The sequence below is a fragment of the Sus scrofa genome, chromosome Y (assembly GCF_054392235.1).
Source record: "Sus scrofa isolate SSC_HxYL_T2T_F1_AM1 chromosome Y, Sscrofa_HxYL_maternal_Yorkshire_Landrace_v2.0, whole genome shotgun sequence".
Taxonomy (NCBI): Eukaryota; Metazoa; Chordata; class Mammalia; order Artiodactyla; family Suidae; genus Sus; species Sus scrofa.
In genome coordinates, this window is record NC_139402.1 from 24,396,373 (window position 1) to 24,422,027 (window position 25,655).

Genomic DNA, 25,655 nt, shown 5'->3' on the forward strand with positions numbered 1-25,655 from the left:
AGTCTTCTCTCCTTCCGGGCCTGACCCCCAAAAATGTGTCCATTTCAATTCCTGCTCCATCCTGGAAGACAGGTTTGAAAGCCTTGGTATGGTACCTACATCCTCACCAATGGCATGGTGTGGAAATCAGGTTAAAAGATATTCCATAGTTTCCTTCCGTGGAAAAGCCTCCTCCCATGGACAGGGATGCTCGTGAGTTGTTCTTCCTCCATTGGCCATTGCTTTCATGTTCAGGCTCTGTGGGGAGTGGGTCTTTTTCAATCACTTATTTTCTTTCCCAATGAGATTGTAGACTGTGTATTCCTGGGAAGCAGTTCTTGAACCACCGTTTTGAGCCTGACAAACGCCCAGGGGAAGAGCCATCCTTCTGTCGAGAGCAGGTGGGCACAGAGGAGGTGGAGTAGCCTTCCATCTGAGAAGTTCAGGCCCAGTGGTTGCCATGGCAATGGAATGCTGCCCACCAAGCATTGTGACACGACTGACCCTCTGTGAGAAGGGAGGCGAGGGATGGGCCCAAAGGGGGAAGCTCTCACCATCACCGCTCAATTGCTGTACATCCGGCAGCCTGAGCTCATGTTCCGGAGGGATGTTGATACTAAATTAAAGGAGGATCCATTGGATGTATTGGACAATTGGATGATAAGTATTCTTTCCAGCATTCTTCTCATGGCCATCATTCTCATCAGGCTCCTGAGTAAAGAGCCACTGCTCAGGCTTGCTTTTCGATTATGATATATCTGAAAGGGACCAGTGAGCTTATCACTTCCAGTCTTTTGCAATAGGAGAAAATAGACGCCAAAATATTACTGGAAGGATAAATTTCATTCCAGAGCTCTAACCATGAAAATAGAAACCTTGGCCATAAACCAAGGACGAAGCCCTCAATATCAAACCTGAGGACATATTTGAATGGGGGGAAGGACAAGTCCCTGCTTCTGAACATACACGTCAATAGATGAAATCACACACTAGCTATTCACAGTAACAAATTTCCCGAGAATGAAGCTGGGATACGTCTGGTGGTTATTTCACAGGTGGATAAGTATAAGTCCTGTCTAATGGGGTGCTAGATGGAAGTGGGGTGACTAGTTCCGCTGCAGGCTTGTTTGATGCGTAAGCAATTGTCGGTAATTTCAGGAGTCTCTCTTCTTCTCCTCCGTGAGCCCTGTGGTGAGGGCTACATGAGCAGGTCTTGCGGTTTCCCTCTTGGATGAGAGGGGCCTCTGGCCTGCCAATTGAGGGTCTAGAGAAGGAGGAGGATTGTCCGAAATGGAGACTGGTTTTAGGGGACCGAATCCTTGAACTCTGTCCCATTGTCATTCAGACCCTGCTGAAGGGTGCTCAGACCCCTTCTTAGATGCCACTTCACTGAGACATGGAGAGTCCGAGACTTCATGTCCCATCTCCCCTTAGAAAGAGTCGAGAGATCCACCTCACCAGCAACTTCACAGACCTGATCACACACGTGGGGTGTGCTGCAGATAAGTGAATTCTCACTCGGTCCCTTATGTGTAGGTGGTTGAAAATGTGTTGATCTCAGAATCAAATATGTCACCATGAAGAACTCAGTGCAAATGGGAAGGTTTTCTGTCAGTGTGAAGGGCTGACAACGGTAAGATAGAGGTACGCTGTGTAAGGTGGAATATCGCCATACAAACAGAGTAGTTTTTTCAGGAGAAATGCTTTCATATTTGATAGGAGTTTGGAAGACTGATGGAAAACCTTGGTTAAAGGATTTGACTGCTCTCCTAGCTGAGATATGCCCACCTGGACCAGCAGAGATAATCTTGCATGAGGAGGATTCGAGAGAATGTAAATGAGGAAGAATCCGAGAGAGTTAGTGAGAGAGAGGGAGCGAGATGACATTTGGATACAAGCCACATTCCAGGGCACAATTTCATTCCCAAGCCCTTGTCTGTGTTTCCGGGGACTATTAGACACAAAGGCTGTATCAGGACTCTTGCATGAGATTTTCACTCGTTCTTGGCCTGTCTCTAGAAATATGTCGGTTGCAAGCAGTCCTCCCTGCTGGGCACCCATGTCTTCTCACAGGACACGAGGTGTGGGTAATGTTAAGTGACACCCTCTATTTTCCCTAGGGGAAAAGACCCTTCCTATTGAATTGGCAGCTCAGAGGGTGTTCTTCCTCAGTCGTTCTTTGACGTCATTGTCCAAGGGACTTTTGTTTGTGTGTTTGGAATGACATCTTTCCTCTCCAAAAGAGATTCTGTACTGTGTATTCGTGTGAGGCAGTGACTGAGAAAGGTCTTGACCAAGAAGTGCCACACATGTTATCAGAGATCCATCATGATAGAGAAAATTGTGTTCCCCAGTGTGTGGAGTTGCCTTCCTTCTGTAAGGTGCAGTCCCAGAGGTGGCCATGTCACCGGTATTATGCCCATGGATCCTGGGTACCAAAAAACCTCTCTGTGAGAAAAGAGGTGTGTGATGGGCCATTTGTGGGACATTCTCACCCGCAAAACGTGAGTGTTAAATGATGGACACCATCAGCTCTTGCTCTGGAGGTATGTGGAAGTTGATGGAAAGGAGGATCCACCAGATGGGTGGTCCTCTTGGATGAACACTATTATCTCCACCTTCAGACTCATAGCCACCACTCGCATCAGGCTCCCAAGCTAAATGTGGATTCTAGAGGCGTGGTGTTTGCACATGTGGTATCTTCAGGGGATCAGTGGGCAGAATACCTCAAGGGAGTTCCTACATGTGAAAAAGGAATTGGGCTTCATGGCCATTTGAAACAAGACATCCCAGGGCACAAACAAGGAAACCATGCCCCAATGCTCTGCCCCAAGCCTGAGGCCCTGGATGGAACCCCTGAAGAAGACATTCCCAATGGGGCACTTTCAGCTCCACACTTCGGAATCCATATTTCCGTAGCCTAAGCCACAGGGGAGCCCTCCAAACAGAGGCATTTTAACCGAGATGTAACCGGTCTATTTCAGGTGCTTTTTCCACAGGTGGATAAGTACAAGCCCTCCCTCTCATTGAGGGCTTCCTGGGAGTGTGGTGCCTGGGGCCAGGGCCAGTGTGTCTGTTGTGTCCACAATCATAAGGAAGGAAAGGTGGGTCGATTGTCTGATCTTCCAGGAGCCCTGTGATGATGCCTGCAGTTTGAGGGTATTGAAAGTTCCATCCTGGAAGGGAGTGGGCTCTGTTCCTGACCATCCTGAGGCTAGAGAATGAGGAGGTATATTCCAAAGAGACAGGTTTGGGTTGCCAGACATCTTGCACTCTGGGCTATGGATGGCCAGCCCACTGGCCAAGGATGCTCAGAACATGGTTTGGATGCCCAGTCGTTGAGACATGAAGAGTCATAGACTTCAGATTCTATATCCGCTAAGAACGAGTCCAGAGATCCACACACGAGCAAATCCACAATACCTCATGGACTAGGTAGGGGATGATGTAGAGAAGCCATTTATTTGTAGAACTCTCAGGTGAACGTGGTTTCAAGTGTGTTGTTCTCTGAGTCCAATATGGGACCCTGCAGACCGAAGTACAGGTGGCGTGGCCAGAGTTTCCATAGGAAGGACTGAATATGGGAAGTGTTGTGGAAGGATGACCTGGTTGGGGTGTCTCCACACAGCACAGGAAGCCTTTATGGACCACTGATTTTATATTTGATCAGACCTAGGATGACAGGGAGAAAAGGCTGTGGGATAAGATGGACCATTCTCATGGCTGATATAATTCATCCATTATCACCACAGGTCAACATGTAGCAGGAGGATTCCAGAGAGATTGAACGGGGGCAAAGGGGAGTGTGAGAGAGAAGGAGATGAAAAGAAGGAGTGAGAGGGGTAACGGAGCTGTTGATTCAAGCAACCGTCAATGGCAGGATAATTGCTCCAAGGACATGTCTTGGTTTAAGTTGGATATCCCACAAATGGGACAAAGCAGCACACTTGTACCGGAGTCTTCTCTCCTTCCGGGCCTGACCCCCAAAAATGTGTCCATTTCAATTCCTGCTCCATCCTGGAAGACAGGTTTGAAAGCCTTGGTATGGTACCTATATCCTCACCAATGGCATGGTGTGGAAATCAGGTTAAAAGATATTCCATAGTTTCCTTCCGTGGAAAAGCCTCCTCCCTTGGACAGGGATGCTCGTGAGTTGTTCTTCCTCCATTGGCCATTGCTTTCATGTTCAGGCTCTGTGGGGAGTGGGTCTTTTTCAATCACTTATTTTCTTTCCCAATGAGATTGTAGACTATGTATTCCTGGGAAGCAGTTCTTGAACCACCGTTTTGAGCCTGACAAACGCCCAGGGGAAGAGCCATCCTTCTGTCGAGAGCAGGTGGGCACAGAGGAGGTGGAGTAGCCTTCCATCTGAGAAGTTCAGGCCCAGTGGTTGCCATGGCAATGGAATGCTGCCCACCAAGCATTGTGACACGACTGACCCTCTGTGAGAAGGGAGGCGAGGGATGGGCCCAAAGGGGGAAGCTCTCACCATCACCGCTCAATTGCTGTACATCCGGCAGCCTGAGCTCATGTTCCGGAGGGATGTTGATACTAAATTAAAGGAGGATCCATTGGATGTATTGGACAATTGGATGATAAGTATTCTTTCCAGCATTCTTCTCATGGCCATCATTCTCATCAGGCTCCTGAGTAAAGAGCCACTGCTCAGGCTTGCTTTTCGATTATGATATATCTGAAAGGGACCAGTGAGCTTATCACTTCCAGTCTTTTGCAATAGGAGAAAATAGACGCCAAAATATTACTGGAAGGATAAATTTCATTCCAGAGCTCTAACCATGAAAATAGAAACCTTGGCCATAAACCAAGGACGAAGCCCTCAATATCAAACCTGAGGACATATTTGAATGGGGGGAAGGACAAGTCCCTGCTTCTGAACATACACGTCAATAGATGAAATCACACACTAGCTATTCACAGTAACAAATTTCCCGAGAATGAAGCTGGGATACGTCTGGTGGTTATTTCACAGGTGGATAAGTATAAGTCCCGTCTAATGGGGTGCTAGATGGAAGTGGGGTGACTAGTTCCGCTGCAGGCTTGTTTGATGCGTAAGCAATTGTCGGTAATTTCAGGAGTCTCTCTTCTTCTCCTCCGTGAGCCCTGTGGTGAGGGCTACATGAGCAGGTCTTGCGGTTTCCCTCTTGGATGAGAGGGGCCTCTGGCCTGCCAATTGAGGGTCTAGAGAAGGAGGAGGATTGTCCGAAATGGAGACTGGTTTTAGGGGACCGAATCCTTGAACTCTGTCCGGCTGTCATTCAGACCCTGCTGAAGGGTGCTCAGACCCCTTCTTAGATGCCACTTCACTGAGACATGGAGAGTCCGAGACTTCATGTCCCATCTCCCCTTAGAAAGAGTCGAGAGATCCACCTCACCAGCAACTTCACAGACCTGATCACACACGTGGGGTGTGCTGCAGATAAGTGAATTCTCACTCGGTCCCTTATGTGTAGGTGGTTGAAAATGTGTTGATCTCAGAATCAAATATGTCACCATGAAGAACTCAGTGCAAATGGGAAGGTTTTCTGTCAGTGTGAAGGGCTGACAACGGTAAGATAGAGGTACGCTGTGTAAGGTGGAATATCGCCATACAAACAGAGTAGTTTTTTCAGGAGAAATGCTTTCATATTTGATAGGAGTTTGGAAGACTGATGGAAAACCTTGGTTAAAGGATTTGACTGCTCTCCTAGCTGAGATATGCCCACCTGGACCAGCAGAGATAATCTTGCATGAGGAGGATTCGAGAGAATGTAAATGAGGAAGAATCCGAGAGAGTTAGTGAGAGAGAGGGAGCGAGATGACATTTGGATACAAGCCACATTCCAGGGCACAATTTCATTCCCAAGCCCTTGTCTGTGTTTCCGGGGACTATTAGACACAAAGGCTGTATCAGGACTCTTGCATGAGATTTTCACTCGTTCTTGGCCTGTCTCTAGAAATATGTCGGTTGCAAGCAGTCCTCCCTGCTGGGCACCCATGTCTTCTCACAGGACACGAGGTGTGGGTAATGTTAAGTGACACCCTCTATTTTCCCTAGGGGAAAAGACCCTTCCTATTGAATTGGCAGCTCAGAGGGTGTTCTTCCTCAGTCGTTCTTTGACGTCATTGTCCAAGGGACTTTTGTTTGTGTGTTTGGAATGACATCTTTCCTCTCCAAAAGAGATTCTGTACTGTGTATTCGTGTGAGGCAGTGACTGAGAAAGGTCTTGACCAAGAAGTGCCACACATGTTATCAGAGATCCATCATGATAGAGAAAATTGTGTTCCCCAGTGTGTGGAGTTGCCTTCCTTCTGTAAGGTGCAGTCCCAGAGGTGGCCTTGTCACCGGTATTATGCCCATGGATCCTGGGTACCAAAAAACCTCTCTGTGAGAAAAGAGGTGTGTGATGGGCCATTTGTGGGACATTCTCACCCGCAAAACGTGAGTGTTAAATGATGGACACCATCAGCTCTTGCTCTGGAGGTATGTGGAAGTTGATGGAAAGGAGGATCCACCAGATGGGTGGTCCTCTTGGATGAACACTATTATCTCCACCTTCAGACTCATAGCCACCACTCGCATCAGGCTCCCAAGCTAAATGTGGATTCTAGAGGCGTGGTGTTTGCACATGTGGTATCTTCAGGGGATCAGTGGGCAGAATACCTCAAGGGAGTTCCTACATGTGAAAAAGGAATTGGGCTTCATGGCCATTTGAAACAAGACATCCCAGGGCACAAACAAGGAAACCATGCCCCAATGCTCTGCCCCAAGCCTGAGGCCCTGGATGGAACCCCTGAAGAAGACATTCCCAATGGGGCACTTTCAGCTCCACACTTCGGAATCCATATTTCCGTAGCCTAAGCCACAGGGGAGCCCTCCAAACAGAGGCATTTTAACCGAGATGTAACCGGTCTATTTCAGGTGCTTTTTCCACAGGTGGATAAGTACAAGCCCTCCCTCTCATTGAGGGCTTCCTGGGAGTGTGGTGCCTGGGGCCAGGGCCAGTGTGTCTGTTGTGTCCACAATCATAAGGAAGGAAAGGTGGGTCGATTGTCTGATCTTCCAGGAGCCCTGTGATGATGCCTGCAGTTTGAGGGTATTGAAAGTTCCATCCTGGAAGGGAGTGGGCTCTGTTCCTGACCATCCTGAGGCTAGAGAATGAGGAGGTATATTCCAAAGAGACAGGTTTGGGTTGCCAGACATCTTGCACTCTGGGCTATGGATGGCCAGCCCACTGGCCAAGGATGCTCAGACCATGGTTTGGATGCCCAGTCGTTGAGACATGAAGAGTCATAGACTTCAGATTCTATATCCGCTAAGAACGAGTCCAGAGATCCACACACGAGCAAATCCACAATACCTCATGGACTAGGTAGGGGATGATGTAGAGAAGCCATTTATTTGTAGAACTCTCAGGTGAACGTTGTTTCAAGTGTGTTGTTCTCTGAGTCCAATATGGGACCCTGCAGACCGAAGTACAGGTGGCGTGGCCAGAGTTTCCATAGGAAGGACTGAATATGGGAAGTGTTGTGGAAGGATGACCTGGTTGGGGTGTCTCCACACAGCACAGGAAGCCTTTATGGACCACTGATTTTATATTTGATCAGACCTAGGATGACAGGGAGAAAAGGCTGTGGGATAAGATGGACCATTCTCATGGCTGATATAATTCATCCATTATCACCACAGGTCAACATATAGCAGGAGGATTCCAGAGAGATTGAACGGGGGCAAAGGGGAGTGTGAGAGAGAAGGAGATGAAAAGAAGGAGTGAGAGGGGTAACGGAGCTGTTGATTCAAGCAACCGTCAATGGCAGGATAATTGCTCCAAGGACATGTCTTGGTTTAAGTTGGATATCCCACAAATGGGACAAAGCAGCACACTTGTACCGGAGTCTTCTCTCCTTCCGGGCCTGACCCCCAAAAATGTGTCCATTTCAATTCCTGCTCCATCCTGGAAGACAGGTTTGAAAGCCTTGGTATGGTACCTACATCCTCACCAATGGCATGGTGTGGAAATCAGGTTAAAAGATATTCCATAGTTTCCTTCCGTGGAAAAGCCTCCTCCCTTGGACAGGGATGCTCGTGAGTTGTTCTTCCTCCATTGGCCATTGCTTTCATGTTCAGGCTCTGTGGGGAGTGGGTCTTTTTCAATCACTTATTTTCTTTCCCAATGAGATTGTAGACTATGTATTCCTGGGAAGCAGTTCTTGAACCACCGTTTTGAGCCTGACAAACGCCCAGGGGAAGAGCCATCCTTCTGTCGAGAGCAGGTGGGCACAGAGGAGGTGGAGTAGCCTTCCATCTGAGAAGTTCAGGCCCAGTGGTTGCCATGGCAATGGAATGCTGCCCACCAAGCATTGTGACACGACTGACCCTCTGTGAGAAGGGAGGCGAGCGATGGGCCCAAAGGGGGAAGCTCTCACCATCACCGCTCAATTGCTGTACATCCGGCAGCCTGAGCTCATGTTCCGGAGGGATGTTGATACTAAATTAAAGGAGGATCCATTGGATGTATTGGACAATTGGATGATAAGTATTCTTTCCAGCATTCTTCTCATGGCCATCATTCTCATCAGGCTCCTGAGTAAAGAGCCACTGCTCAGGCTTGCTTTTCGATTATGATATATCTGAAAGGGACCAGTGAGCTTATCACTTCCAGTGTTTTGCAATAGGAGAAAATAGACGCCAAAATATTACTGGAAGGATAAATTTCATTCCAGAGCTCTAACCATGAAAATAGAAACCTTGGCCATAAACCAAGGACGAAGCCCTCAATATCAAACCTGAGGACATATTTGAATGGGGGGAAGGACAAGTCCCTGCTTCTGAACATACACGTCAATAGATGAAATCACACACTAGCTATTCACAGTAACAAATTTCCCGAGAATGAAGCTGGGATACGTCTGGTGGTTATTTCACAGGTGGATAAGTATAAGTCCTGTCTAATGGGGTGCTAGATGGAAGTGGGGTGACTAGTTCCCCTGCAGGCTTGTTTGATGCGTAAGCAATTGTCGGTAATTTCAGGAGTCTCTCTTCTTCTCCTCCGTGAGCCCTGTGGTGAGGGCTACATGAGCAGGTCTTGCGGTTTCCCTCTTGGATGAGAGGGGCCTCTGGCCTGCCAATTGAGGGTCTAGAGAAGGAGGAGGATTGTCCGAAATGGAGACTGGTTTTAGGGGACCGAATCCTTGAACTCTGTCCCATTGTCATTCAGACCCTGCTGAAGGGTGCTCAGACCCCTTCTTAGATGCCACTTCACTGAGACATGGAGAGTCCGAGACTTCATGTCCCATCTCCCCTTAGAAAGAGTCGAGAGATCCACCTCACCAGCAACTTCACAGACCTGATCACACACGTGGGGTGTGCTGCAGATAAGTGAATTCTCACTCGGTCCCTTATGTGTAGGTGGTTGAAAATGTGTTGATCTCAGAATCAAATATGTCACCATGAAGAACTCAGTGCAAATGGGAAGGTTTTCTGTCAGTGTGAAGGGCTGACAACGGTAAGATAGAGGTACGCTGTGTAAGGTGGAATATCGCCATACAAACAGAGTAGTTTTTTCAGGAGAAATGCTTTCATATTTGATAGGAGTTTGGAAGACTGATGGAAAACCTTGGTTAAAGGATTTGACTGCTCTCCTAGCTGAGATATGCCCACCTGGACCAGCAGAGATAATCTTGCATGAGGAGGATTCGAGAGAATGTAAATGAGGAAGAATCCGAGAGAGTTAGTGAGAGAGAGGGAGCGAGATGACATTTGGATACAAGCCACATTCCAGGGCACAATTTCATTCCCAAGCCCTTGTCTGTGTTTCCAGGGACTATTAGACACAAAGGCTGTATCAGGACTCTTGCATGAGATTTTCACTCGTTCTTGGCCTGTCTCTAGAAATATGTCGGTTGCAAGCAGTCCTCCCTGCTGGGCACCCATGTCTTCTCACAGGACACGAGGTGTGGGTAATGTTAAGTGACACCCTCTATTTTCCCTAGGGGAAAAGACCCTTCCTATTGAATTGGCAGCTCAGAGGGTGTTCTTCCTCAGTCGTTCTTTGACGTCATTGTCCAAGGGACTTTTGTTTGTGTGTTTGGAATGACATCTTTCCTCTCCAAAAGAGATTCTGTACTGTGTATTCGTGTGAGGCAGTGACTGAGAAAGGTCTTGGCCAAGAAGTGCCACACATGTTATCAGAGATCCATCATGATAGAGAAAATTGTGTTCCCCAGTGTGTGGAGTTGCCTTCCTTCTGTAAGGTGCAGTCCCAGAGGTGGCCATGTCACCGGTATTATGCCCATGGATCCTGGGTACCAAAAAACCTCTCTGTGAGAAAAGAGGTGTGTGATGGGCCATTTGTGGGACATTCTCACCCGCAAAACGTGAGTGTTAAATGATGGACACCATCAGCTCTTGCTCTGGAGGTATGTGGAAGTTGATGGAAAGGAGGATCCACCAGATGGGTGGTCCTCTTGGATGAACACTATTATCTCCACCTTCAGACTCATAGCCACCACTCGCATCAGGCTCCCAAGCTAAATGTGGATTCTAGAGGCGTGGTGTTTGCACATGTGGTATCTTCAGGGGATCAGTGGGCAGAATACCTCAAGGGAGTTCCTACATGTGAAAAAGGAATTGGGCTTCATGGCCATTTGAAACAAGACATCCCAGGGCACAAACAAGGAAACCATGCCCCAATGCTCTGCCCCAAGCCTGAGGCCCTGGATGGAACCCCTGAAGAAGACATTCCCAATGGGGCACTTTCAGCTCCACACTTCGGAATCCATATTTCCGTAGCCTAAGCCACAGGGGAGCCCTCCAAACAGAGGCATTTTAACCGAGATGTAACCGGTCTATTTCAGGTGCTTTTTCCACAGGTGGATAAGTACAAGCCCTCCCTCTCATTGAGGGCTTCCTGGGAGTGTGGTGCCTGGGGCCAGGGCCAGTGTGTCTGTTGTGTCCACAATCATAAGGAAGGAAAGGTGGGTCGATTGTCTGATCTTCCAGGAGCCCTGTGATGATGCCTGCAGTTTGAGGGTATTGAAAGTTCCATCCTGGAAGGGAGTGGGCTCTGTTCCTGACCATCCTGAGGCTAGAGAATGAGGAGGTATATTCCAAAGAGACAGGTTTGGGTTGCCAGACATCTTGCACTCTGGGCTATGGATGGCCAGCCCACTGGCCAAGGATGCTCAGACCATGGTTTGGATGCCCAGTCGTTGAGACATGAAGAGTCATAGACTTCAGATTCTATATCCGCTAAGAACGAGTCCAGAGATCCACACACGAGCAAATCCACAATACCTCATGGACTAGGTAGGGGATGATGTAGAGAAGCCATTTATTTGTAGAACTCTCAGGTGAACGTTGTTTCAAGTGTGTTGTTCTCTGAGTCCAATATGGGACCCTGCAGACCGAAGTACAGGTGGCGTGGCCAGAGTTTCCATAGGAAGGACTGAATATGGGAAGTGTTGTGGAAGGATGACCTGGTTGGGGTGTCTCCACACAGCACAGGAAGCCTTTATGGACCACTGATTTTATATTTGATCAGACCTAGGATGACAGGGAGAAAAGGCTGTGGGATAAGATGGACCATTCTCATGGCTGATATAATTCATCCATTATCACCACAGGTCAACATATAGCAGGAGGATTCCAGAGAGATTGAACGGGGGCAAAGGGGAGTGTGAGAGAGAAGGAGATGAAAAGAAGGAGTGAGAGGGGTAACGGAGCTGTTGATTCAAGCAACCGTCAATGGCAGGATAATTGCTCCAAGGACATGTCTTGGTTTAAGTTGGATATCCCACAAATGGGACAAAGCAGCACACTTGTACCGGAGTCTTCTCTCCTTCCGGGCCTGACCCCCAAAAATGTGTCCATTTCAATTCCTGCTCCATACTGGAAGACAGGTTTGAAAGCCTTGGTATGGTACCTACATCCTCACCAATGGCATGGTGTGGAAATCAGGTTAAAAGATATTCCATAGTTTCCTTCCGTGGAAAAGCCTCCTCCCTTGGACAGGGATGCTCGTGAGTTGTTCTTCCTCCATTGGCCATTGCTTTCATGTTCAGGCTCTGTGGGGAGTGGGTCTTTTTCAATCACTTATTTTCTTTCCCAATGAGATTGTAGACTATGTATTCCTGGGAAGCAGTTCTTGAACCACCGTTTTGAGCCTGACAAACGCCCAGGGGAAGAGCCATCCTTCTGTCGAGAGCAGGTGGGCACAGAGGAGGTGGAGTAGCCTTCCATCTGAGAAGTTCAGGCCCAGTGGTTGCCATGGCAATGGAATGCTGCCCACCAAGCATTGTGACACGACTGACCCTCTGTGAGAAGGGAGGCGAGGGATGGGCCCAAAGGGGGAAGCTCTCACCATCACCGCTCAATTGCTGTACATCCGGCAGCCTGAGCTCATGTTCAGGAGGGATGTTGATACTAAATTAAAGGAGGATCCATTGGATGTATTGGACAATTGGATGATAAGTATTCTTTCCAGCATTCTTCTCATGGCCATCATTCTCATCAGGCTCCTGAGTAAAGAGCCACTGCTCAGGCTTGCTTTTCGATTATGATATATCTGAAAGGGACCAGTGAGCTTATCACTTCCAGTCTTTTGCAATAGGAGAAAATAGACGCCAAAATATTACTGGAAGGATAAATTTCATTCCAGAGCTCTAACCATGAAAATAGAAACCTTGGCCATAAACCAAGGACGAAGCCCTCAATATCAAACCTGAGGACATATTTGAATGGGGGGAAGGACAAGTCCCTGCTTCTGAACATACACGTCAATAGATGAAATCACACACTAGCTATTCACAGTAACAAATTTCCCGAGAATGAAGCTGGGATACGTCTGGTGGTTATTTCACAGGTGGATAAGTATAAGTCCTGTCTAATGGGGTGCTAGATGGAAGTGGGGTGACTAGTTCCGCTGCAGGCTTGTTTGATGCGTAAGCAATTGTCGGTAATTTCAGGAGTCTCTCTTCTTCTCCTCCGTGAGCCCTGTGGTGAGGGCTACATGAGCAGGTCTTGCGGTTTCCCTCTTGGATGAGAGGGGCCTCTGGCCTGCCAATTGAGGGTCTAGAGAAGGAGGAGGATTGTCCGAAATGGAGACTGGTTTTAGGGGACCGAATCCTTGAACTCTGTCCCATTGTCATTCAGACCCTGCTGAAGGGTGCTCAGACCCCTTCTTAGATGCCACTTCACTGAGACATGGAGAGTCCGAGACTTCATGTCCCATCTCCCCTTAGAAAGAGTCGAGAGATCCACCTCACCAGCAACTTCACAGACCTGATCACACACGTGGGGTGTGCTGCAGATAAGTGAATTCTCACTCGGTCCCTTATGTGTAGGTGGTTGAAAATGTGTTGATCTCAGAATGAAATATGTCGCCATGAAGAACTCAGTGCAAATGGGAAGGTTTTCTGTCAGTGTGAAGGGCTGACAACGGTAAGATAGAGGTACGCTGTGTAAGGTGGAATATCGCCATACAAACAGAGTAGTTTTTTCAGGAGAAATGCTTTCATATTTGATAGGAGTTTGGAAGACTGATGGAAAACCTTGGTTAAAGGATTTGACTGCTCTCCTAGCTGAGATATGCCCACCTGGACCAGCAGAGATAATCTTGCATGAGGAGGATTCGAGAGAATGTAAATGAGGAAGAATCCGAGAGAGTTAGTGAGAGAGAGGGAGCGAGATGACATTTGGATACAAGCCACATTCCAGGGCACAATTTCATTCCCAAGCCCTTGTCTGTGTTTCCAGGGACTATTAGACACAAAGGCTGTATCAGGACTCTTGCATGAGATTTTCACTCGTTCTTGGCCTGTCTCTAGAAATATGTCGGTTGCAAGCAGTCCTCCCTGCTGGGCACCCATGTCTTCTCACAGGACACGAGGTGTGGGTAATGTTAAGTGACACCCTCTATTTTCCCTAGGGGAAAAGACCCTTCCTATTGAATTGGCAGCTCAGAGGGTGTTCTTCCTCAGTCGTTCTTTGACGTCATTGTCCAAGGGACTTTTGTTTGTGTGTTTGGAATGACATCTTTCCTCTCCAAAAGAGATTCTGTACTGTGTATTCGTGTGAGGCAGTGACTGAGAAAGGTCTTGGCCAAGAAGTGCCACACATGTTATCAGAGATCCATCATGATAGAGAAAATTGTGTTCCCCAGAGTGTGGAGTTGCCTTCCTTCTGTAAGGTGCAGTCCCAGAGGTGGCCATGTCACCGGTATTATGCCCATGGATCCTGGGTACCAAAAAACCTCTCTGTGAGAAAAGAGGTGTGTGATGGGCCATTTGTGGGACATTCTCACCCGCAAAACGTGAGTGTTAAATGATGGACACCATCAGCTCTTGCTCTGGAGGTATGTGGAAGTTGATGGAAAGGAGGATCCACCAGATGGGTGGTCCTCTTGGATGAACACTATTATCTCCACCTTCAGACTCATAGCCACCACTCGCATCAGGCTCCCAAGCTAAATGTGGATTCTAGAGGCGTGGTGTTTGCACATGTGGTATCTTCAGGGGATCAGTGGGCAGAATACCTCAAGGGAGTTCCTACATGTGAAAAAGGAATTGGGCTTCATGGCCATTTGAAACAAGACATCCCAGGGCACAAACAAGGAAACCATGCCCCAATGCTCTGCCCCAAGCCTGAGGCCCTGGATGGAACCCCTGAAGAAGACATTCCCAATGGGGCACTTTCAGCTCCACACTTCGGAATCCATATTTCCGTAGCCTAAGCCACAGGGGAGCCCTCCAAACAGAGGCATTTTAACCGAGATGTAACCGGTCTATTTCAGGTGCTTTTTCCACAGGTGGATAAGTACAAGCCCTCCCTCTCATTGAGGGCTTCCTGGGAGTGTGGTGCCTGGGGCCAGGGCCAGTGTGTCTGTTGTGTCCACAATCATAAGGAAGGAAAGGTGGGTCGATTGTCTGATCTTCCAGGAGCCCTGTGATGATGCCTGCAGTTTGAGGGTATTGAAAGTTCCATCCTGGAAGGGAGTGGGCTCTGTTCCTGACCATCCTGAGGCTAGAGAATGAGGAGGTATATTCCAAAGAGACAGGTTTGGGTTGCCAGACATCTTGCACTCTGGGCTATGGATGGCCAGCCCACTGGCCAAGGATGCTCTGACCATGGTTTGGATGCCCAGTCGTTGAGACATGAAGAGTCATAGACTTCAGATTCTATATCCGCTAAGAACGAGTCCAGAGATCCACACACGAGCAAATCCACAATACCTCATGGACTAGGTAGGGGATGATGTAGAGAAGCCATTTCTTTGTAGAACTCTCAGGTGAACGTTGTTTCAAGTGTGTTGTTCTCTGAGTCCAATATGGGACCCTGCAGACCGAAGTACAGGTGGCGTGGCCAGAGTTTCCATAGGAAGGACTGAATATGGGAAGTGTTGTGGAAGGATGACCTGGTTGGGGTGTCTCCACACAGCACAGGAAGCCTTTATGGACCACTGATTTTATATTTGATCAGACCTTGGATGACAGGGATAAAAGGCTGTGGGATAAGATGGACCATTCTCATGGCTGATATAATTCATCTATTATCACCACAGGTCAACATGTAGCAGGAGGATTCCAGAGAGATTGAACGGGTCAAAGGGGAGTGTGAGAGAGAAGGAGATGAAAAGAAGGAGTGAGAGGGGTAACGGAGCTGTTGATTCAAGCAACCGTCAATGGCAGGATAATTGCTCCAAGGACATGTCTTGGTTTAAGTTGGATATCCCACAAATGGGACAAAGCAGCACACTTGTACCGGAGTCTTCTCTCCTTCCGGGCCTGACCCCCAAAAATGTGTCCATTTCAATTCCTGCTCCATACTGGAAGACAGGTTTGAAAGCCTTGGTATGGTACCTACATCCTCACCAATGGCATGGTGTGGAAATCAGGTTAAAAGATATTCCATAGTTTCCTTCCGTGGAAAAGCCTCCTCCCTTGGACAGGGATGCTCGTGAGTTGTTCTTCCTCCATTGGCCATTGCTTTCATGTTCAGGCTCTGTGGGGAGTGGGTCTTTTTCAATCACTTATTTTCTTTCCCAATGAGATTGTAGACTATGTATTCCTGGGAAGCAGTTCTTGAACCACCGTTTTGAGCCTGACAAACGCCCAGGGGAAGAGCCATCCTTCTGTCGAGAGCAGGTGGGCACAGAGGAGGTGGAGTAGCCTTCCATCTGAGAAGTTCAGGCCCAGTGGTTGCCATGGCAATGGAATGCTGCCCACCAAGCATTGTGACACGACTGACCCTCTGTGAGAAGGGAGGCGAGCGATGGGCCCAAAGGGGGAAGCTCTCACCATCACCGCTCAATTGCTGTACATCCGGCAGCCTGAGCTCATGTTCCGGAGGGATGTTGATACTAAATTAAAGGAGGATCCATTGGATGTATTGGACAATTGGATGATAAGTATTCTTTCCAGCATTCTTCTCATGGCCATCATTCTCATCAGGCTCCTGAGTAAAGAGCCACTGCTCAGGCTTGCTTTTCGATTATGATATATCTGAAAGGGACCAGTGAGCTTATCACTTCCAGTCTTTTGCAATAGGAGAAAATAGACGCCAAAATATTACTGGAAGGATAAATTTCATTCCAGAGCTCTAACCATGAAAATAGAAACCTTGGCCATAAACCAAGGACGAAGCCCTCAATATCAAACCTGAGGACATATTTGAATGGGGGGAAGGACAAGTCCCTGCTTCTGAACATACACGTCAATAGATGAAATCACACACTAGCTATTCACAGTAACAAATTTCCCGAGAATGAAGCTGGGATACGTCTGGTGGTTATTTCACAGGTGGATAAGTATAAGTCCCGTCTAATGGGGTGCTAGATGGAAGTGGGGTGACTAGTTCCGCTGCAGGCTTGTTTGATGCGTAAGCAATTGTCGGTAATTTCAGGAGTCTCTCTTCTTCTCCTCCGTGAGCCCTGTGGTGAGGGCTACATGAGCAGGTCTTGCGGCTTCCCTCTTGGATGAGAGGGGCCTCTGGCCTGCCAATTGAGGGTCTAGAGAAGGAGGAGGATTGTCCGAAATGGAGACTGGTTTTAGGGGACCGAATCCTTGAACTCTGTCCCATTGTCATTCAGACCCTGCTGAAGGGTGCTCAGACCACTTCTTAGATGCCACTTCACTGAGACATGGAGAGTCCGAGACTTCATGTCCCATCTCCCCTTAGAAAGAGTCGAGAGATCCACCTCACCAGCAACTTCACAGACCTGATCACACACGTGGGGTGTGCTGCAGATAAGTGAATTCTCACTCGGTCCCTTATGTGTAGGTGGTTGAAAATGTGTTGATCTCAGAATGAAATATGTTGCCATGAAGAACTCAGTGCAAATGGGAAGGTTTTCTGTCAGTGTGAAGGGCTGACAACGGTAAGATAGAGGTACGCTGTGTAAGGTGGAATATCGCCATACAAACAGAGTAGTTTTTTCAGGAGAAATGCTTTCATATTTGATAGGAGTTTGGAAGACTGATGGAAAACCTTGGTTAAAGGATTTGACTGCTCTCCTAGCTGAGATATGCCCACCTGGACCAGCAGAGATAATCTTGCATGAGGAGGATTCGAGAGAATGTAAATGAGGAAGAATCCGAGAGAGTTAGTGAGAGAGAGGGAGCGAGATGACATTTGGATACAAGCCACATTCCAGGGCACAATTTCATTCCCAAGCCCTTGTCTGTGTTTCCGGGGACTATTAGACACAAAGGCTGTATCAGGACTCTTGCATGAGATTTTCACTCGTTCTTGGCCTGTCTCTAGAAATATGTCGGTTGCAAGCAGTCCTCCCTGCTGGGCACCCATGTCTTCTCACAGGACACGAGGTGTGGGTAATGTTAAGTGACACCCTCTATTTTCCCTAGGGGAAAAGACCCTTCCTATTGAATTGGCAGCTCAGAGGGTGTTCTTCCTCAGTCGTTCTTTGACGTCATTGTCCAAGGGACTTTTGTTTGTGTGTTTGGAATGACATCTTTCCTCTCCAAAAGAGATTCTGTACTGTGTATTCGTGTGAGGCAGTGACTGAGAAAGGTCTTGGCCAAGAAGTGCCACACATGTTATCAGAGATCCATCATGATAGAGAAAATTGTGTTCCCCAGTGTGTGGAGTTGCCTTCCTTCTGTAAGGTGCAGTCCCAGAGGTGGCCATGTCACCGGTATTATGCCCATGGATCCTGGGTACCAAAAAACCTCTCTGTGAGAAAAGAGGTGTGTGATGGGCCATTTGTGGGACATTCTCACCCGCAAAACGTGAGTGTTAAATGATGGACACCATCAGCTCTTGCTCTGGAGGTATGTGGAAGTTGATGGAAAGGAGGATCCACCAGATGGGTGGTCCTCTTGGATGAACACTATTATCTCCACCTTCAGACTCATAGCCACCACTCGCATCAGGCTCCCAAGCTAAATGTGGATTCTAGAGGCGTGGTGTTTGCACATGTGGTATCTTCAGGGGATCAGTGGGCAGAATACCTCAAGGGAGTTCCTACATGTGAAAAAGGAATTGGGCTTCATGGCCATTTGAAACAAGACATCCCAGGGCACAAACAAGGAAACCATGCCCCAATGCTCTGCCCCAAGCCTGAGGCCCTGGATGGAACCCCTGAAGAAGACATTCCCAATGGGGCACTTTCAGCTCCACACTTCGGAATCCATATTTCCGTAGCCTAAGCCACAGGGGAGCCCTCCAAACAGAGGCATTTTAACCGAGATGTAACCGGTCTATTTCAGGTGCTTTTTCCACAGGTGGATAAGTACAAGCCCTCCCTCTCATTGAGGGCTTCCTGGGAGTGTGGTGCCTGGGGCCAGGGCCAGTGTGTTTGTTGTGTCCACAATCATAAGGAAGGAAAGGTGGGTCGATTGTCTGATCTTCCAGGAGCCCTGTGATGATGCCTGCAGTTTGAGGGTATTGAAAGTTCCATCCTGGAAGGGAGTGGGCTCTGTTCCTGACCATCCTGAGGCTAGAGAATGAGGAGGTATATTCCAAAGAGACAGGTTTGGGTTGCCAGACATCTTGCACTCTGGGCTATGGATGGCCAGCCCACTGGCCAAGGATGCTCAGACCATGGTTTGGATGCCCAGTCGTTGAGACATGAAGAGTCATAGACTTCAGATTCTATATCCGCTAAGAACGAGTCCAGAGATCCACACACGAGCAAATCCACAATACCTCATGGACTAGGTAGGGGATGATGTAGAGAAGCCATTTATTTGTAGAACTCTCAGGTGAACGTGGTTTCAAGTGTGTTGTTCTCTGAGTCCAATATGGGACCCTGCAGACCGAAGTACAGGTGGCGTGGCCAGCGTTTCCATAGGAAGGACTGAATATGGGAAGTGTTGTGGAAGGATGACCTGGTTGGGGTGTCTCCACACAGCACAGGAAGCCTTTATGGACCACTGATTTTATATTTGATCAGACCTAGGATGACAGGGATAAAAGGCTGTGGGATAAGATGGACCATTCTCATGGCTGATATAATTCATCCATTATCACCACAGGTCAACATGTAGCAGGAGGATTCCAGAGAGATTGCACGGGGGCAAAGGGGAGTGTGAGAGAGAAGGAGATGAAAAGAAGGAGTGAGAGGGGTAACGGAGCTGTTGATTCAAGCAACCGTCAATGGCAGGATAATTGCTCCAAGACATGTCTTGGTTTAAGTTGGATATCCCACAAATGGGACAAAGCAGCACACTTGTACCGGAGTCTTCTCTCCTTCCGGGCCTGACCCCCAAAAATGTGTCCATTTCAATTCCTGCTCCATACTGGAAGACAGGTTTGAAAGCCTTGGTATGGTACCTATATCCTCACCAATGGCATGGTGTGGAAATCAGGTTAAAAGATATTCCATAGTTTCCTTCCGTGGAAAAACCTCCTCCCTTGGACAGGGATGCTCGTGAGTTGTTCTTCCTCCATTGGCCATTGCTTTCATGTTCAGGCTCTGTGGGGAGTGGGTCTTTTTCAATCACTTATTTTCTTTCCCAATGAGATTGTAGACTATGTATTCCTGGGAAGCAGTTCTTGAACCACCGTTTTGAGCCTGACAAACGCCCAGGGGAAGAGCCATCCTTCTGTCGAGAGCAGGTGGGCACAGAGGAGGTGGAGTAGCCTTCCATCTGAGAAGTTCAGGCCCAGTGGTTGCCATGGCAATGGAATGCTGCCCACCAAGCATTGTGACACGACTGACCCTCTGTGAGAAGGGAGGCGAGGGATGGGCCCAAAGGGGGAAGCTCTCACCATCACCGCTCAATTGCTGTACATCCGGCAGCCTGAGCTCATGTTCCGGAGGGATGTTGATACTAAATTAAAGGAGGATCCATTGGATGTATTGGACAATTGGATGATAAGTATTCTTTCCAGCATTCTTCTCATGGCCATCATTCTCATCAGGCTCCTGAGTAAAGAGCCACTGCTCAGGCTTGCTTTTCGATTATGATATATCTGAAAGGGACCAGTGAGCTTATCACTTCCAGTCTTTTGCAATAGGAGAAAATAGACGCCAAAATATTACTGGAAGGATAAATTTCATTCCAGAGCTCTAACCATGAAAATAGAAACCTTGGCCATAAACCAAGGACGAAGCCCTCAATATCAAAACTGAGGACATATTTGAATGGGGGGAAGGACAAGTCCCTGCTTCTGAACATACACGTCAATAGATGAAATCACACACTAGCTATTCACAGTAACAAATTTCCCGAGAATGAAGCTGGGATACGTCTGGTGGTTATTTCACAGGTGGATAAGTATAAGTCCCGTCTAATGGGGTGCTAGACGGAAGTGGGATGACTAGTTCCGCTGCAGGCTTGTTTGATGCGTAAGCAATTGTCGGTAATTTCAGGAGTCTCTCTTCTTCTCCTCCGTGAGCCCTGTGGTGAGGGCTACATGAGCAGGTCTTGCGGTTTCCCTCTTGGATGAGAGGGGCCTCTGGTCTGCCAATTGAGGGTCTAGAGAAGGAGGAGGATTGTCCGAAATGGAGACTGGTTTTAGGGGACCGAATCCTTGAACTCTGTCCGGCTGTCATTCAGACCCTGCTGAAGGGTGCTCGGACCCCTTCTTAGATGCCACTTCACTGAGACATGGAGAGTCCGAGACTTCATGTCCCATCTCCCCTTAGAAAGAGTCGAGAGATCCACCTCACCAGCAACTTCACAGACCTGATCACACACGTGGGGTGTGCTGCAGATAAGTGAATTCTCACTCGGTCCCTTATGTGTAGGTGGTTGAAAATGTGTTGATCTGAGAATCAAATATGTCGCCATGAAGAACTCAGTGCAAATGGGAAGGTTTTCTGTCAGTGTGAAGGGCTGACAACGGTAAGATAGAGGTACGCTGTGTAAGGTGGAATATCGCCATACAAACAGAGTAGTTTTTTCAGGAGAAATGCTTTCATATTTGATAGGAGTTTGGAAGACTGATGGAAAACCTTGGTTAAAGGATTTGACTGCTCTCCTAGCTGAGATATGCCCACCTGGACCAGCAGAGATAATCTTGCATGAGGAGGATTCGAGAGAATGTAAATGAGGAAGAATCCGAGAGAGTTAGTGAGAGAGAGGGAGCGAGATGACATTTGGATACAAGCCACATTCCAGGGCACAATTTCATTCCCAAGCCCTTGTCTGTGTTTCCGGGGACTATTAGACACAAAGGCTGTATCAGGACTCTTGCATGAGATTTTCACTCGTTCTTGGCCTGTCTCTAGAAATATGTCGGTTGCAAGCAGTCCTCCCTGCTGGGCACCCATGTCTTCTCACAGGACACGAGGTGTGGGTAATGTTAAGTGACACCCTCTATTTTCCCTAGGGGAAAAGACCCTTCCTATTGAATTGGCAGCTCAGAGGGTGTTCTTCCTCAGTCGTTCTTTGACGTCATTGTCCAAGGGACTTTTGTTTGTGTGTTTGGAATGACATCTTTCCTCTCCAAAAGAGATTCTGTACTGTGTATTCGTGTGAGGCAGTGACTGAGAAAGGTCTTGGCCAAGAAGTGCCACACATGTTATCAGAGATCCATCATGATAGAGAAAATTGTGTTCCCCAGTGTGTGGAGTTGCCTTCCTTCTGTAAGGTGCAGTCCCAGAGGTGGCCATGTCACCGGTATTATGCCCATGGATCCTGGGTACCAAAAAACCTCTCTGTGAGAAAAGAGGTGTGTGATGGGCCATTTGTGGGACATTCTCACCCGCAAAACGTGAGTGTTAAATGATGGACACCATCAGCTCTTGCTCTGGAGGTATGTGGAAGTTGATGGAAAGGAGGATCCACCAGATGGGTGGTCCTCTTGGATGAACACTATTATCTCCACCTTCAGACTCATAGCCACCACTCGCATCAGGCTCCCAAGCTAAATGTGGATTCTAGAGGCGTGGTGTTTGCACATGTGGTATCTTCAGGGGATCAGTGGGCAGAATACCTCAAGGGAGTTCCTACATGTGAAAAAGGAATTGGGCTTCATGGCCATTTGAAACAAGACATCCCAGGGCACAAACAAGGAAACCATGCCCCAATGCTCTGCCCCAAGCCTGAGGCCCTGGATGGAACCCCTGAAGAAGACATTCCCAATGGGGCACTTTCAGCTCCACACTTCGGAATCCATATTTCCGTAGCCTAAGCCACAGGGGAGCCCTCCAAACAGAGGCATTTTAACCGAGATGTAACCGGTCTATTTCAGGTGCTTTTTCCACAGGTGGATAAGTACAAGCCCTCCCTCTCATTGAGGGCTTCCTGGGAGTGTGGTGCCTGGGGCCAGGGCCAGTGTGTTTGTTGTGTCCACAATCATAAGGAAGGAAAGGTGGGTCGATTGTCTGATCTTCCAGGAGCCCTGTGATGATGCCTGCAGTTTGAGGGTATTGAAAGTTCCATCCTGGAAGGGAGTGGGCTCTGTTCCTGACCATCCTGAGGCTAGAGAATGAGGAGGTATATTCCAAAGAGACAGGTTTGGGTTGCCAGACATCTTGCACTCTGGGCTATGGATGGCCAGCCCACTGGCCAAGGATGCTCAGACCATGGTTTGGATGCCCAGTCGTTGAGACATGAAGAGTCATAGACTTCAGATTCTATATCCGCTAAGAACGAGTCCAGAGATCCACACACGAGCAAATCCACAATACCTCATGGACTAGGTAGGGGATGATGTAGAGAAGCCATTTATTTGTAGAACTCTCAGGTGAACGTGGTTTCAAGTGTGTTGTTCTCTGAGTCCAATATGGGACCCTGCAGACCGAAGTACAGGTGGCGTGGCCAGCGTTTCCATAGGAAGGACTGAATATGGGAAGTGTTGTGGAAGGATGACCTGGTTGGGGTGTCTCCACACAGCACAGGAAGCCTTTATGGACCACTGATTTTATATTTGATCAGACCTAGGATGACAGGGATAAAAGGCTGTGGGATAAGATGGACCATTCTCATGGCTGATATAATTCATCCATTATCACCACAGGTCAACATGTAGCAGGAGGATTCCAGAGAGATTGCACGGGGGCAAAGGGGAGTGTGAGAGAGAAGGAGATGAAAAGAAGGAGTGAGAGGGGTAACGGAGCTGTTGATTCAAGCAACCGTCAATGGCAGGATAATTGCTCCAAGACATGTCTTGGTTTAAGTTGGATATCCCACAAATGGGACAAAGCAGCACACTTGTACCGGAGTCTTCTCTCCTTCCGGGCCTGACCCCCAAAAATGTGTCCATTTCAATTCCTGCTCCATACTGGAAGACAGGTTTGAAAGCCTTGGTATGGTACCTATATCCTCACCAATGGCATGGTGTGGAAATCAGGTTAAAAGATATTCCATAGTTTCCTTCCGTGGAAAAACCTCCTCCCTTGGACAGGGATGCTCGTGAGTTGTTCTTCCTCCATTGGCCATTGCTTTCATGTTCAGGCTCTGTGGGGAGTGGGTCTTTTTCAATCACTTATTTTCTTTCCCAATGAGATTGTAGACTATGTATTCCTGGGAAGCAGTTCTTGAACCACTGTTTTGAGCCTGACAAACGCCCAGGGGAAGAGCCATCCTTCTGTCGAGAGCAGGTGGGCACAGAGGAGGTGGAGTAGCCTTCCATCTGAGAAGTTCAGGCCCAGTGGTTGCCATGGCAATGGAATGCTGCCCACCAAGCATTGTGACACGACTGACCCTCTGTGAGAAGGGAGGCGAGGGATGGGCCCAAAGGGGGAAGCTCTCACCATCACCGCTCAATTGCTGTACATCCGGCAGCCTGAGCTCATGTTCCGGAGGGATGTTGATACTAAATTAAAGGAGGATCCATTGGATGTATTGGACAATTGGATGATAAGTATTCTTTCCAGCATTCTTCTCATGGCCATCATTCTCATCAGGCTCCTGAGTAAAGAGCCACTGCTCAGGCTTGCTTTTCGATTATGATATATCTGAAAGGGACCAGTGAGCTTATCACTTCCAGTCTTTTGCAATAGGAGAAAATAGACGCCAAAATATTACTGGAAGGATAAATTTCATTCCAGAGCTCTAACCATGAAAATAGAAACCTTGGCCATAAACCAAGGACGAAGCCCTCAATATCAAAACTGAGGACATATTTGAATGGGGGGAAGGACAAGTCCCTGCTTCTGAACATACACGTCAATAGATGAAATCACACACTAGCTATTCACAGTAACAAATTTCCCGAGAATGAAGCTGGGATACGTCTGGTGGTTATTTCACAGGTGGATAAGTATAAGTCCCGTCTAATGGGGTGCTAGACGGAAGTGGGGTGACTAGTTCCGCTGCAGGCTTGTTTGATGCGTAAGCAATTGTCGGTAATTTCAGGAGTCTCTCTTCTTCTCCTCCGTGAGCCCTGTGGTGAGGGCTACATGAGCAGGTCTTGCGGTTTCCCTCTTGGATGAGAGGGGCCTCTGGTCTGCCAATTGAGGGTCTAGAGAAGGAGGAGGATTGTCCGAAATGGAGACTGGTTTTAGGGGACCGAATCCTTGAACTCTGTCCGGCTGTCATTCAGACCCTGCTGAAGGGTGCTCGGACCCCTTCTTAGATGCCACTTCACTGAGACATGGAGAGTCCGAGACTTCATGTCCCATCTCCCCTTAGAAAGAGTCGAGAGATCCACCTCACCAGCAACTTCACAGACCTGATCACACACGTGGGGTGTGCTGCAGATAAGTGAATTCTCACTCGGTCCCTTATGTGTAGGTGGTTGAAAATGTGTTGATCTCAGAATGAAATATGTCGCCATGAAGTACTCAGTGCAAATGGGAAGGTTTTCTGTCAGTGTGAAGGGCTGACAACGGTAAGATAGAGGTACGCTGTGTAAGGTGGAATATCGCCATACAAACAGAGTAGTTTTTTCAGGAGAAATGCTTTCATATTTGATAGGAGTTTGGAAGACTGATGGAAAACCTTGGTTAAAGGATTTGACTGCTCTCCTAGCTGAGATATGCCCACCTGGACCAGCAGAGATAATCTTGCATGAGGAGGATTCAAGAGAATGTAAATGAGGAAGAATCCGAGAGAGTTAGTGAGAGAGAGGGAGCGAGATGACATTTGGATACAAGCCACATTCCAGGGCACAATTTCATTCCCAAGCCCTTGTCTGTGTTTCCGGGGACTATTAGACACAAAGGCTGTATCAGGACTCTTGCATGAGATTTTCACTCGTTCTTGGCCTGTCTCTAGAAATATGTCGGTTGCAAGCAGTCCTCCCTGCTGGGCACCCATGTCTTCTC